This window comes from Phyllobates terribilis, unplaced genomic scaffold (assembly GCF_046119375.1).
Source record: "Phyllobates terribilis strain yellow unplaced genomic scaffold, ASM4611937v1 Scaffold_23__1_contigs__length_19252631, whole genome shotgun sequence".
In the NCBI taxonomy this organism is placed as follows: Eukaryota; Metazoa; Chordata; class Amphibia; order Anura; family Dendrobatidae; genus Phyllobates; species Phyllobates terribilis.
Window position 1 is genome coordinate 16553227 of NW_027362783.1, and position 16172 is coordinate 16569398.

The 16172-nt window shown below is 45.3% G+C and overlaps 1 long non-coding RNA gene across 1 annotated transcript in view; it reads right to left on the reverse strand.

Annotated features, from left to right (window-relative positions):
* LOC141176278 (uncharacterized) overlaps positions 1-8883 on the reverse strand; it is a 32864-nt gene extending 23981 nt beyond the window's left edge. Inside the window, exons 1-2 of the long non-coding RNA XR_012253126.1 lie at positions 8799-8883; positions 6570-6665 (exon numbers count right to left, since the gene is read on the reverse strand). This is a non-coding gene — a long non-coding RNA (uncharacterized lncRNA). The remainder of the gene's footprint in view (positions 1-6569; positions 6666-8798) is intronic.
* Between the last annotated feature and the right edge of the window lie 7289 nt (positions 8884-16172).

Below are 16172 nucleotides of genomic sequence, written 5' to 3' on the forward strand. Positions count from 1 at the left end.
CTGTATTTACTTTCATGCAGTCTTCTCTTTATGGTAGATTTGGATATTGATACGCCTACCTCCTGGAGAGTGTTGTTCACTTGGTTGGCTGTTGTGAAGGGGTTTCTCTTCACCATGGAGATTATTCTGCGATCATCCACCACTGTTGTCTTCCGTGGGCGCCCAGGTCTTTTTGCATTGATGAGTTCACCAGAGCTTTCTTTCTTTCTCAGGATGTACCAAACTGTAGATTTTGCCACTCCTAATATTGTAGCAATTTCTCGGATGGGTTTTTCTGTTTTTTGCAGCTTAAGGATGGCTTGTTTCACCTGCATGGAGAGCTCCTTTGACCGCATGTTTACTTCACAGAAAAACCTTCCAAATGCAAGCACCACACCTCAAATCAACTCCAGGCCTTTTATCTGCTTAATTGAGAATGACATAACGAAAGGATTGCCCACACCTGTCCATGAAATAACCTTGGAGTCAATTGTCCAATTACTTTTGGTCCCTTTAAAAACAGGGTGGCACATGTTAAAGAGCTGAAACTCCTAAACCCTTCATCCAATTTTAATGTGGATACCCTCAAATGAAAGCTGAAAGTCTGAACTTCAAATGCATCTAAATTGTTTTGTTTAAAATTCATTGTGGTAATGTCTAGAACCAAAATTAGAAAAATGTTGTCTGTCCAAATATATATGGACCTAACTATATCCATAATGAGGAGGAGGAGGAGTTAAGGAGCTGGTTGTTAGAGCTCTCCTGTTAGTTTTTTTTTAGTTTGCTGGTCACAAGACCATTTTTGCCTATTTTATCCGGCTCCGCCCTCCTGGCCTTGCTGGACTTCATTGTATTTACTACTCTTGAGCTAGCTTGGTGCTCTGTTGCCGTTCTCTGTTAGTTTTGCTAGGTCTTCTGACCTCTATGCTTTTTGTTGTGTGTTTGTCTTTGACTGCTACTATTTCTGCTAGGAGGTGTCCAACTTATCCCAGTCCCTAGTTCTTGTAGGGATCCCTCCCTCACATCTATAGGTCTTCGTACAGACTAGCCGAGGACTTTAGCGGGTCTGATCGCAGGATCAGGTTCCCCGTTACATCGTAGGAATCTAGTTTAGTTTTATTGTAGGGACAGATATCCTGTCTTTCCTTAGTCCCTGTAGCCGATCATAACACTGGTTGCCTGAGCTACAGACGGTACTACCCACACCACCTTCATCCAATCAGTACAGTGAGGATGGCCTGAAGAGGAGGAGTAGAGGAAGGATGAGGTGGAGAAGATGGACAGGTGTCCTCTTGGTGGGGACAGAAGTCTTGGCTGTTGGCAGTCTAACACACATGGCTGAGTTTATGTTCCACTGCATTTCCTGCGACCCTCACGTTATATGCATTTTGGCCAACACTAATTACTGGTTGGTCACCCTTCTAGACCTACGCTACAATGAGAACTTTCCATCTCTCCTTCCCGTGGCGGAGAGGTCTAATAAAATGTTGCAGTACTCGAAGGCCCTAGTTGAGGAATTATTAAAAAAAAAAATTCCATCTGACAACGCAGGCAGCAGAGGTCACAGTTCCTTAGACAACAAAGGAGTACTGACGATTGAGACACACACCAGATGGAGCAGAGGCAGGGGAACACTAAAAAAGGTCTGGGACAGTTTTCTCAAACCCTCCCAGCGCCCAGGCCCTGATGTCTGGTGTACTCTGACAAGGAGGGAAAAGTTTTGGAAGATGCTGAGTACCTTGCTGACCGTACCAGCGTCCTTCATGATTCCTCTGTGCCTTACAACTATTGGGTATCCAAGCTGGACACATGGCATGTACTGTCTCTCTACACCTTGGATGTCCTGACCTGCCCTGCTGCTAGAGTTTTGTCAGAGCGGGTTTTTAGTGCCGCCGGGAAAATTATAACTGATAGGCACATCCGCCTCTCATCTGAAAATGCTGACAGGTTGACCTTTTTATGTCCTCCTCCTCCTTCTCCTCCACCACCATATCAACAGGGTGATCATGCTACCCTTACTATAAATCTTTTAAGGGTGTTTATAATACCCGCATTGAGAATTTTGAGAGGCCTATCGCTAACATTTTCTGATATAAATGTATACCCCCTCCGGGGGTAAGGCTGTGTGCCCACGTAGCGTTTTTCAAGCGTATATGCTGCGGAATTTCCGCAGCGTAAACGCTTGAAAAACGCATGTATATCCGCACCCCATGGTCCCCAATGGCATTCCGCAATGTCAATGCCCATGCTGCGGATTTTTCCGCAGCATATATGCTGCGGTCAAAAATCCGCAGCATGTTCATTAATTTTGCGGAAGCGCAGCGGAATCAATGTGCGGATGGTACCCAAGTCTGGATGAGAGGAGACTCTCATCCAGACCTGGGTACCAAAGAACCTGTAAAAAAAAAAGAATAAAATAAAGTTTATACTTATCTTCTGATGTTTTCCCTCCGTCGCGCTGTTGTCTGAAGGACCTGCCACGTCATTGAGTCATGTGACCCACCACATGACACAATGACGTCACCGCAGGTCCTGCACACAACAGCGTGAGCCGCTCAAGCCTCCGGACGGGGCAGAGAATGCATCAGAAGGTGAGTATAAAGTTTATTTTTTACCATTCTGAACAAGTTGTCAAGCACTTTTCCAAGTGATGCTTGGAGAAGTGCTTGATAACCCGCATGCGGAAATGCATGCAAAGACGCCTCACAAACGCTTCTACCTGGCGGGAAAACCGCATGTAATATCCGCATGCGATTTTCCCGCCAGGGAGAAGCGTAAAAAATATGCTTCAGGTCCGAAACGTGGGCACATAGCCTAAATGTTTTCCAGCCCATGCACTTAGTGCATGCGCATTATCAGTCTAGGATGCCCACTCATTAATAATGGGAAAAAAAGGTTTTCTGAGTCCCTCCACTACGTCTCTTCAAAGAGGTATTGGAGTGCCTCCTTCTAATTTTTGGCAGTCCTTAAAGCGCATGCATTACCAGTCTAGGACACCCACTCCTTATTAATAGTAAAAAATGCTTTTCTGAGGCTCCATCTTCTTGTTGAGGGAGCATTTTTGGAAACCAAAAGAGCCGGATTCTATTAGTATATGATCCAGTGCCTTGTTGTGGGCTGTCAGGTGGTCGTCACATTGGGAGTTCTCACACTGCATACAGGATGTCACAGCCAGGACAGGAGACTTTGTACAGTAAGTATAGAAGATCCTGGTCTCCTCCATATTAGGCTGAGTAGATACGAAATGCTCCACTATATTCCCCAGCAGGGTTGATGAAATAACAGTCCTTGGTGCTGCTACGTTAAACTAATAGCTTTTTTCAGGGCTAATTCAAATAGATTATATTCTCTAATAATACCGTTCTTATCTGTAGTTCATGTAGTTTGAGCTGTCGCAGTAGGGATAGCTATTACAGGCATCTAGTCAAGAATTATTGCCTTATAGTCCTTGCTGCTGCAACCTAAAAAAAATATCAAGGTAACATCTATTCTATTCCCTATTAATACCGCTGTTAGCTGTATTTAGTGTAGGGATAGGTCATAGGTATCATCTGCTGGAAATGAGTGTTCATTTTGGTCACATATATCTCTTCCACAGTCCATAACTTGTTTGCTTTTTCCCATAAACTCATTGACAGATTCGTGTTTTTTATGGTGATCTGTACTCAGAAATTAAGTAATAAAAAGGATGGTGGTGCTTGCAGTTGAGCCCTTGAAACCTGCTGCAAGAAAGGACGATTACCACAGTCGTCTAATGGGTAAAGTAGATAAAATGGTATATATCTGATATATACAGACTTGCGCTTGTAACAGGGCTGGGGTAAAAGGAGAAAGGGAATGACAAGAATCAGGTAGTTAAAAAATGTAAATTCATTAGAGTACAATAAAAGAACTGAAAAAGTAAAAATGGCGGGAGGATATTCTGTTTTTTTATTTTTAATTATATACGGTATATATATGGCGCCCCTGAGGGTTCAGTCGCCACAGAAGTACTGCACCTCACCCCGAGGTGTGGTGTCTCCCTTCTCTCAGGTAAGGTGGGAGTGCTGCACGGAACCCCAAACACCTGCATCCAACACTACCCTACTCCAGGCCGGCTGGGGGGGCAACATGCAGAGCGCAGCTGCTGAGCCTTGTCCCTGGCTGGATGGGGGGAACCAGTAGTGGGTGTGGGTGGAGGAAGTAGTTAGAGAAAGCACTTTGATAGGAGTATAAATAGGGAAGCCATCTTAGAGAGAGTGTGTTCAGTCAGAGGAGGAGAGTGAGAGGATCAGAGCCTCTACAGGAGCTCTGCTCCAGAGGCGGGCCTAGCCAGTGAGGCCCAAGTCTGAAGAGATCAGTGTTCTAGGGACAGTTCAGAGGAACAGTCTGGGAGCAGAGTCTCTGTAGGAGCTCTGCTCCACTACAAGGGCCTAGGACAGAGGCCCAGGAGGGGAGCAGGGAGTAAGCTCCGTCCTGCAGAAGGGATCCTAGGGGGTACGGCAAGTGCAGGCGGCACCCGTACACCCCGAACCTGCCAAGTGTCAGGAGGATCTAGGCCACAAGAAGGGGACCGGCCCCTGGCCCAGTCGTGCAGCTTCAAGCCTCGGCTGGAAAAAACGGAGGCTTCTATAGCCAGTAGTCGAACCCCCCACCCCAATCCTAGTAAGGTCAAGCAGGTCTGTGCAACTCCGACGGACAGGGGGGGCTCGCAGCACCCGAACAGGATTCATAGTGGGAAGCGCAGGGCAGGAGGGAGTAAAGACCCAACGTGAAGTCGGTCTAGGAAGGTACATATGAAAGTGGGGTTCTGCCAGGTACACCCGAGCTGCCTGAGGAAGGACTGAACCCTTGCCCGGTGAACGCAGTGCGACGCGGGAGGCTTGCGCCGGTACAGTGCACCTGTGGACTGTCTAAGAACTGTGAGTAAATCTTGGATGACTGCACTGAGCTGCCTCCGCTCCTTTATTTCGCTGGTGCCATTTCCCTCCCTGCACTATAACGCCCAGCACACCTCCTCCATTTATCTACACTGCCCTGAGGCCTGCTCCACCTGTGGGGAGCCGATCCATCACAAGCTGTCCTAACATTTGCCTCAGAGGACTGTTGCAGCGCTGGTGATCCTCACCAGACACCGCAGGTGGCGTCACGGCAAATTCCCCTACAAAATATCCCCCTTTTTACACTGACCCGCCCTGGGTTACGGACCGGGCCAGCCACCGTGATCTCCCCCAAAAGCAGCCATAAGGCTCGGCTGTCGAGTACCCCATGGCCCTGGGGGCGAGTCATATATATAACAATAAGGACACTCGAGGTATATTCCTGTTGGTCCTGGATAAAGTGCGCTGTGCTTCTGATGTTAGAGGATAATAAGTGTGTGTACATATATCTCAGACATTAGCGCCAACAGACTAATCGTTAGCAAAACTGATAGAAGGGACAAAAAAATAATAATTAAGTCAATATAGCGATTCATAAATAAATGTCATAAAAGATTAACTTTATTGATGAAGTAAAAAGGTGCAGTGGACATACAAAAACAGGAAGATGGTGCAGATCACACATATAAATAGTAAAATGTAAAGGAGACTCACTGCTTAGTATAAAATCACAAATACAGTATACTGTATATAACCATCATCTGAAATATATATAAGCAAATATGTGTAAAAATACATGTATACTATTGATGATGCTATGAGAATATACGGGGGTATGGGGACTAAATAATGGTCAAGTATACAAGATTGGGGTAAAAGGTATATATATATTCCCATACATGGCACGGTCAAATAGCGTACACTCAGGATGGATGAGAAAAAATGAGTTTACTGCATACTTTGTTCACAGCAGGAGCTGCCTTACAATGTGCCCACCCCGACACATCACAGGAAGAGAGAGAATAAAAATGCTGCGCTAGCCAATAGGAGAGGGACGCAGAGTGTAGTGACGCATGCGTGAACTGGTGAAGTCCGGGAGCTTGCCTCGACCCACATCACATGACCGACCGTGACACAAACTGGATTGTGACGCCGAAGGGAACAAAAGATACAGGAAGAGAACTGGCAGGGCACCAGATGAGAATGCGTGCCACTGGGGCAATCTGCAAAAGTAGTGTAGCATTCATAGTTCATAGAGAGAAATCAACACTGTGCATAGTGGGAGCGTAATACTCAAAAAAGGCCACAAGATGGTGCAAAACAGCATGGTGTTATCTGTATAAAGCACAATGAAGATAACACAATTATGTGATATTATGGCAAAAGGATAATAATATTGCCAGGGTCGGACTGGGGTGCCTAGGGCCCACCAGGGTAATTGACTCTAGGCGCCCACACTACAACTCTGTAATCTAACGAGATGCAATTTGCAGCTTGTCACTACATTACAGAACAGGAGGAAGCGCTGGGCATTGTATATGAGTATATGTAAGTGTAATGCCGGCACGATCTTCCTCCAGAGCGGATATACCAGCAGCGTGTTTCACACAGTAGATTCACTTGTGTGAAACTAGCCTAAATTCCATTTAGTATTCATTGTATTTCTGAGTCAATGTTCTACCAGTAAAACAAAAAGCTAGCTATCAATACTAGATTTCGTGTATCACCTACCCTGTATCACTTTATAACTGGCTACCAACTGATCCGGTGGTCTACGCAGTATTCTCAGCTCTTGCTTGTTCACAATGCACAGCATTCACATTGGTCCTACATAAAAGAACATGTAATACTATTAGTTCATTCATTGTAAAGAGGAAACTGTTGTATATTGTCTTATTTTGCAATTGTACTGTTTGCAGTGTACTTTGACCTGTAAAGGGGATGTTCTGGAAAAATTATTTTCTAGCAAGTGCCCTCAGCATGCCTGTCTAAACAGAAGATTCGTACCTAGGCACTGTTCACACCGTGTCTAAAATGTGTACGTTTCATCCATGAAGGGTCCGTTTCACGTCTGTGTGCCCTCAATGGGTCATCCGTATTCCATGGACACTGCTCAGCTCAGAAAATAATTTCCAATGCATCTATCTGTTAAAAACGGACCAAACATGGATGTCATTCCCGTGATTTTCACAGACCCATAGAATTTAGTGTGTGTGTGTGTTTGGTCCGCATCACGGACCAAAAATAGTGCATGTGTTCATGAATTTTTTTCATTGACCCATGGTCCGTAAAACAACACTGATATGTGAACACACATTAAAATCAATGTGTATGCGTGCTGCAAATGAGAAATGTGGACAACACATGTCAGTGAAAAATTGAAATGTGAATAGGTCCTTACCCGCTATGCACCGCTACGGTCTTCTACATCACCTTCTCCATGTCCATGGAACAGTCCACATAGTGTTTCCATCTATCACAGCCGGCACAGGAGCCAATAACTGGTTTCAGTGGTGACATGTGAAGCCAGTCATTGACTGCAGTGGAGCATGTGGCCATTGCTGTGGCAGATATAAGCACAGCGAGACCCAGAGCATTGACATGCAAGAGGCATGGAGGACCTCAGCGGTAGGGAGCAAGTATGAAACCTCTGTTTATAAAAGCAGGATGCAAAAATATGGTAAAAAATCATGAAGATCATCCCAGCATTTTTTCCTTAAATTATACACAGGTACCTGTTACAGCTTACCATGGGAATGTGCCAGGCAGAGGCGATTTCACTGCTCCAATATGAGTCGCCTCCCTCTGCTTTACGTCACAGATTCTACAATTGCTATTGAACGTGGCATCTGAGGGTTTAAATAACCGGGTATGGTGGCATCGCCAGCCCTGATCTTTGCAGTTCGGTGCCTGCTGTATTATACAGCCTGCACCTGGCATGTATAGAGCACAGTCAATGTAGCAGCGCGCTTGCCTATTTTGCTGGCTCACGACCAGCCTCCCTTTATAGTCAAAGGGAGCATCAGGCTGTATCAGGAAAGTGCTGGAATTTTGTGAAATCTATCCGACTCTTTCCAGGCAGAAGAGTTGGACGGATTTCACAACGCAAGTGTGAAAATAGCCTTACAGTGTGAATGACTTGGTGCTGTGGGCTCGGATGCAATACCCGTCCCCGCATCATCAGTGCAGTAACAAACCTACAACTCCCAGTAAACCCTGAAGGATTAAATCTGACAGGGCATGCTGGGAATGGTAAGTTTCAGAGGGGAAACCACTCACATTATTATTATTATACATTTTATTTTAGCAGTGCAGTGTGTATATACAGATACTGAGAATTACACCCAGTATACAGTGCAGGAGAATTGGTACTATCCAGTGTATATAAAGGATAATACATAGAGAATTATGCCCAGTATACAGGACAGAAGTGGTACTCTGCAATATATATAAATATATATATATTTATACACACACATTATATATACTGTAAGGCAGCGCTTGTCATTATCCTGGGGGATACTCGCTTCGCTGCGTCAATTTAAAACACACCTGCCATATTTTCCGGTATTTCTCAAGTCAGCAGTTTATTAACTCCATAAACTGCTGATTTCCGGGTCCAACTCCGTGGCCCACCGACACAGATATAAAGTCCACGAGCCCAAGTGGCAGACCGGCCCACTTGGCTCTAGTTACAGCCTCCCGCAAGGTAATAATAAAACAATGTCCATGAAAATGTCCATAACACAAATAGTATTACCTATGTCGGGCTTTAGCTGCTTTGGTCCATTTGTTTCCCAGATGGGGTCTCTAGCCTCTGGCCCTCCAAGGCTTACTGACATCCACACGGGATCCAGGCTTCACCCGGCCTCACTAGGCTTCAGACAAACCGTGTCCCACCCACCCGGGGAACAGGCCTCATGCCTCTCTCACAGGTACACTGCACACTGCTCAACTCACCAGGTTTTTATATATCCTGTAGACACAGCCACAGGACCTGTGCTTATCTCACAGTCACGTGTCCATACCTTCTGTGAGCAAAAGGACCTGTGTGATGTCACAGTCATGTGACCAGTCAGCTGAGGGGGAGGAAATAGCCTAAACAGACATACTAGATCATTATAGCAATGCCGCTGCACCACAATACATACAGTGCTGGCCAAAAGTATTGGCACCCCTGCAATTCTGTCAGATAATACTCAGTTTCTTCCTGAAAATGATTGCAATCACAAATTCTTTGGTATTATTATCTTCATTTAATTTGCTTGCAAGGAAAAAACACAAAAGAGAATGAAGCAAAAATCAAATCATTGATCATTTCACACAAAACTCCAAAAAAGGGCCAGACAAAAGTATTGGCACCCTCAGCCTAATACTTGGTTGCACAACCTTTAGCCAAAATAACTGCAAAAAAACGCTTCCGGTAACCATCAATGAGTTTCTTACAATGCTCTGCTGGAATTGTAGACCATTCTTCTTTGGCAAACTGCTCCAGGTCCCTGATATTTGAAGGGTGCCTTCTCCAAACTGCCATTTTGAGATCTCTCCACAGGTGTTCTATGGGATTCAGGTCTGGACTCATTGCTGGCCACCTTAGAAGTCTCCAGTGCTTTCTCTAAAACCATTTTATAGTGCTTTTGGAAGTGTGTTTTGGGTCATTGTCCTGCTGGAAGACCCATGACCTCTGAGGGAGACCCAGCTTTCTCACACTGGGCCCTACATTATGCTGCAAAATTTGTTGGTAGTCTTCAGACTTCATAATGCCATGCACACGGTCAAGCAGTCCAGTGCCAGAGGCAGCAAAGCAACCCCAAAACATCAGGGAACCTCCGCCATGTTTGACTGTAGGGACCGTGTTCTTTTCTTTGAATGCCTCTTTTTTTTTCCTGTACACTCTATGTTGATGCTTTTTCCCAAAAAGCTCTACTTTTGTCTCATCTGACCAGAGAAAATTCTTCCAAAACGTTTTAGGCTTTCTCAGGTAAGTTTTTTGGAAAACTCCAGCCTGGCTTTTTTATGTCTCAGGGTAAGAAGTGGGGTCTTCCTGGGTATCCTACCATCCGCACAATCTTGCGTTGAAATCTCTTGTCAATTTTTCTTTTCAGTCCACATCTAGGGAGGTTAGCCACAGTGCCATGGGCTTTAAACTTCTTGATGACACTGCGCACGGAAGACACAGGAACATTCAGGTCTTTGGAGATGGACTTGTAGCCTTGAGATTGCTCATGCTTCCTCACAATTTGGTTTCTCAAGTCCTCAGACAGTTCTTTGGTCTTCTTTCTTTTCTCCATGCTCAGTGTGGTGCACACAAGGACACAGGACAGAGGTTGAGTCAGCTTTAATCCATGTTAACTGGCTGCAGGTGTGATTTAGTTATTGCCAACACCTGTTAGGTGCCACAGGTAAGTTACAGGTGCTGTTAATTACACGAATTAGAGAAGCATCACATGATTTTTCAAAGGGTGCCAATACTTTTGTCCACCCCCTTTTTTAGGTTTGATGTGGAATTATATCCAATTTGGCTTTAGGACAATTCTTTTTGTGTTTTTTTCATTGAAGACAAATTAAATGAAGAGAATAATACCAAAGAATTTGTGATTGCAATCATTTTCAGGAAGAAACTGAGTATTATCTGACAGAATTGCAGACGTGCCAATACTTTTGGCCAGCACTGTATACACTGTGTTCAGGAATATAGAGTGGAGCAGTGTATATACTATATAATGTATAGCTATGGCAGTGTATATAGTGTGGATTCCACACTATATACGCAGTACCTTAGTATCTAACCATCTGTACACCATATACTGTGTATACTGTAGTAGCATATATAGACCCTTATACACAGAACGGCCTTCATCTTTTAGAGTCGTGGCGGGAAGACAACTAGAAAATACATAGCTTCTAATGGCCACAAGCCTACTCAATATTAAATATGAATATAACAGGAGAAACAGAGTTTATATAGGCATAAAACCAGTATAGCTTTATTAGATACAAGATAGTAAAAAAGCCACAACAGTGGCGACACAAAGTAAATAACAGATTACAAAATACAGTACATGGTAACATATGTAGAGAGTATATGTGGCAAAACCCCCCCCAAAAAAAGCGGGAGTGATAAGCAGAGAACATATAGAATATACCATAAGTAAAGAGTATCCGCACAAGTGTGCAGGTATGCATCAAATGTCGAGGAGAATTCAAATACCGCTTACCAGTCACTAATAAGGGAGGGCCAGCAGAAGAAAGGTGACAGGTAGACCAGGAACAGGATAAACTCAAGGCACCAAGAGACCAAAAGGGCGGCTCGACGCGTGTTTCGCCCCGATGCTATGGGCTTTCTCAAGAGGCATAAGCTTGTAAAGGACAGGGACCTTTTTAAAGTCTTTTCACACGGTCACGTGACCGCGATACTAGTCACGTGACCGGAAGTGAATAAGTGACCGATGCTCGTCGGCGCATGCGCTAGGCGCCGGAAACTGTCGGTGCGGGCAGAATCCGTCACCTGGTAACGCGCACGCCGGAAACACATGGTATGTGCACCGGAAGTGCGCGGCCAGGAGAAAGACGGCCATGCCCGGGCCGAGAGCAGCGTGCCCAGAGCGCATGCGCACCGCATCGTGTGTCACCTAGCAACATAATGGCCAATAGCAGAGGCCGGCATCCAAAAAAATAACAAAGGGTCAAGCAATCATTAGTCCTGCAATGCATTATATATATAATGGCCGATAATACAAGTCACGACAGTATAACATCAAATGTGTAGAGATGTCCATGTATACAGTATGCAGGGCCGGTCTCATTAAATCCAGTGATGTTGATCAGCGCATAAAATAGGATGTGGTTCCGTTCTCATGCTATATATGGACCAAAGAAAAAAGGAGCCAAGAGGAAAAATAAAGAAAAATAGGGATTAAAAGGTAAAAAGCAAATATTGAAAATACCAGATAAATATTAAAAACAAAAATAGCCAAAAGGGCCAAAATTGGTTATATAACATCTAAGGCGGAGAATGATATAACAGGCGAGGCCCATGTCACAGGAAGGGGGCAAAGCTAAGTGCCTCATTAAGGCCCCGAGGAGACATGGTATTCAGACATACGATCCATTTTACTTCCTTTTGACCAAGAGCCTTTGTCCAGTCACCTCCACGGGAGCCAAGGTGTGAAATATCAATTCCACGCACCTTCAAAGATTTTGGATCGCAGTTATGTTTGCATTGAAAGTGACGTGGGATAGTTTTTGGCTCCCGTTGGTCGGCCACCGTTCTGGCCGTGCCAATGTCGCGCACGTGTTCCCGTATCCTCACTCTTAGCTCTCTCGTGGTCAAACTGATGTAAATGAAATCACAGGCACAAGTTGCGTAATAAATCACATGGGTTAAACCACAGGATATATAATTACAAATTTGGTATTCACGAGAGCCGTCGGATGAGGAAAAGGAAACAGAGCGCACGGCATTGGCGCATGCCAGACAGTGGCCGCAAGGAAAAAAGCCAATCCTTGGTCCTCAGGACCCAAAAGGGTTGGTAAGTGGGGGAACATAATGACTCCGTGTCAACATGTCACCCAGGTTATTGGCTTTCCTGGGTGTCATGAGTGGATAGTCCCCCACATATTCTCGTAGGGAGGGCTCCGCACCAAGAACACCCCAATGCTTGGAGAGGATCCGCCGCATCTCCCCCCACTCATGATTAAAGGTGGAGATGTAGCGGATCCTTCCCATGTCTTTCTTCCCAGCGGAAGCTGTTGAATATAACAATTGATTGCGGGGAGTACCCCTTGCCCTTCTATAGCCCTTTTTTTGGGGGGGGGGTGGTTTGCCACATATACTCTCTACATATGTTACCATGTACTGTATTTTGTAATCTGTTATTTACTTTGTGTCGCCACTGTTGTGGCTTTTTTACTATCTTGTATCTAATAAAGCTATACTGGTTTTATGCCTATATAAACTCTGTTTCTCCTGTTATATTCATATATAGACCCTTGTAGCATCTGTGTACACACCCTCCATGCACTTAATAGTCCCCTGTATTGGTACTGTACACATGCTGGCTGGTGCAGACCCTATTTAGTTTATAATGGTTGTATCGCACAATATCAGCACATTTTATCATTTACCTTTCGTGCCTCCCCTATTTCTCCATAGATTGTAGCTTGCGAGCAGCAGGTCCCTCACTCCTCTTGGTATCTGAGTTGTGTGTTATCCTGTACTGTCTTTATTTTCTGTACATGTCCCCTCTGTAATGTAAAGTGCTGCGGAATATGTTGGCGCTAAAAATATATTATATACACAACGCTACATAATATTATACAAACACAGCACCATACTATACACTTTATTATGCTGTATACACTACATAAGGAACAACGAGACTGCGGTCTATACATCATACAGGAGGCAGAGAGTGCGAGCTTATAGGTCGTGTACAGCACTCTCTGCCTCCTCTATGACATACAGACCGCATGCTCGGTCTCCCCTAATATATGCTTTATATAGGAGGCCGCGAGTGCGGTCTGTTTGTCATATATGAGGCAGAAAGTGCGATCTATACATCATATAGGCCCCACACATGACATACACCACTCTCTCGGCCTCCTATATGAGATATAGACCGCACTTTCCTTCTCCTATAATATATACTTTACATAGGAGGCTGAGTGTGTTGTATATGTAATATAGACCCGCACTCTCAGCATCCTATATGACATATACTCTGTATATGTCATATAAGAGGCCAAGAGTGTGATCTATATTTCATAAAGGAGGTAGAGTGCGATCTATACATTATACACAGTAGGCCCCATATATTACATATACCGCACTCTCGGTCTCCTATATGACATACAGACTCTCGGCCTCCTATATGACATGGGGCTCTTTCACATGTCCGGATATTTCCCATACTGGAAAAAACAGTACCGGAGATATCCGTGTCTGTGTGGCATCTTTGTACCGGCGCCTGGGAACAGCACGAACTGTACTGCTGATTCCCAGGCGCCGCTACGTGTCACACGGAAATCATCTGTGTGTCATCAGTGTGTCATCAGTGCGTACGTGTGCAGGCGTTTTTCGACCCGTGCATGGTGTAAAAAAACAAACATATCAGCGTGTTTTTCCCACAGACACACGGTCTGTGGAAACGCACTGACATGTGCACAGACCCATTCATCTGAATATGTCTACGTGTGTCAGTGTCTCTGATACGTGTGGAAACTGTCACAACACATACTGGAAACACTGATGTGTGAAAGAGGCCTTATAGATTGTATATGTGGTATAAGAGGCCAAGAGTGTGATCTATATTTCATATAGGAGGTAGAGAGTGCGATCTATATATCATATAGGCGGCGGCCCCATATATGACGTATACCGCACTCTCAGCCTCCTATAGTGTATACTTTATATAGGAGGCTGAGTGCGTTGTATACATCATGTAGGCCCGTCCCTACTCTAAGCCTCATATATGACATATACCGCACTCTCAGCCTCCTATATTCTGTACTTTATATAGGAGGCTGATTGTGTTGCATACATCATATAGACCCGCTGCCCGCACTCTAGGGCTCATATATGATGTATACTGCACTCTCAGCCTTCTATAGTTTATACTTTATATAAGAGGCTGAGTGCGTTGTATACATCATATAGACCCACCGCCAGTACTCTAGGCCTCATATATTACGTATACTGCACTCTCAGCCTCCTATAGTCTATACTTTATATAGGAGGCTGAGTGTGTTGTATACATCATATAGACCCGCTGCCCGCACTCTAGGCCTCATATATGATGTATACTGCACTCTCAGCCTCCTATAGTTTATACTTTATATAAGAGGCTGAGTGCGTTGTATACATCATATAGACCCACCGCCCGCACTCTAGGCCTCATATATGACGTATACCACACTCTCAGCCTCCTATAGTCTATACTTTATATAAGAGGCTGAGTGTGTTGTATACATCATATAGGCCCGCCGCCCGCACTCTAGGCCTCATATATGACGTATACTGCACTCTCAGCCTCCTATAGTCTATACAACACACTCAGCCTCCTATATAAAGTATAGACTATAGGAGGCTGAGAGTGCAGTATACGTCATATATGAGGCCTAGAGTGCGGGCGGCGGGCCTATATGATGTATACAACACACTCAGCCTCCTATATAAAGTATAGACTATAGGAGGCTGAGAGTGCGGTATATTTCATATATGAGGCCTAGAGTGCGGGCGGCGGGTCTATATGATGTATACAACACACTCAGCCTCCTATATAAAGTATAGACTATAGGAGGCTGAGAGTGCGGTATATTTCATATATGAGGCCTAGAGTGCGGGCGGCGGGTCTATATGATCTATACAACACACTCAGCCTCCTATATAAAGTATAGATCATATAGACCCGCCGCCCGCACTCTAGGCCTCATATATGACATATACCGCACTCTCAGCCTCCTATAGTCTATACTTTATATAGGAGGCCGAGTGCGTTGTATACATCATGTAGACCCGCCGCCCGCACTCTAGGCCTCATATATGACGTATACCGCACTCTCAGCCTCCTATAGTCTATACTTTATATAGGAGGCCGAGTACGTTATATACATCTGACTCGCCATCTGACTCGGCCGTGGGGCACCCGGAACCGGGCTTCAGTGCAATGTTGGGGGTAGTAGTGGCAACCCGATCCCGTGGCTCAGGGTGGTCAGACCAAATGCTGTGGCAGTCTATTTGTAGGGTTTTGAATGTCCGACTACGCCACCCGTGGATTGCGGTCAGGGATGACCGCCGCTGCAGGGCAGACCGCTGAGGCTGATGTTGGTATGCAGCACAGGGATAGGATAACTCCCCATGGGAAGAGTGTAGCCTCAGGGCAGTGTATTAGGATGCTGGGGGTGATGGTGCAGGCCGCAATAATAAGGGTTCAGAGTCCGCTTCAAACAGTCCAAGGTCTTTATTGTAGTTAGTACTAATGACCCAACAGGAGTACAGGGTAGGAATGGGCCTGGGTGTCTGAGAGCATTCGGGTGAGCCCCACTGGTCAGGGTGAGTGTGTAGGCCTACCGCTCTCTGTCTGCCCTTACTGACTATCCCCCGTTTCGTGGTGTGATAGCCCACGTCCCTGAGCTGGCCGTGTACTTCGCCTGTATGGCTTGCGACTCGGGCCTTAGGTACCTGTAGCTTCTCCGTGCCGTACCGGTCACTCTGTGTGGCGGAGCCTCCAGGCTTCTCAGGCCAAGGGACCTAAAATCCCTCGCAGGTCGGTTATCTGCTGCCGGGCTTGCAACCCTGACAGCCTCAGACCCCAGTGTCCGGTTGTGTAGTTC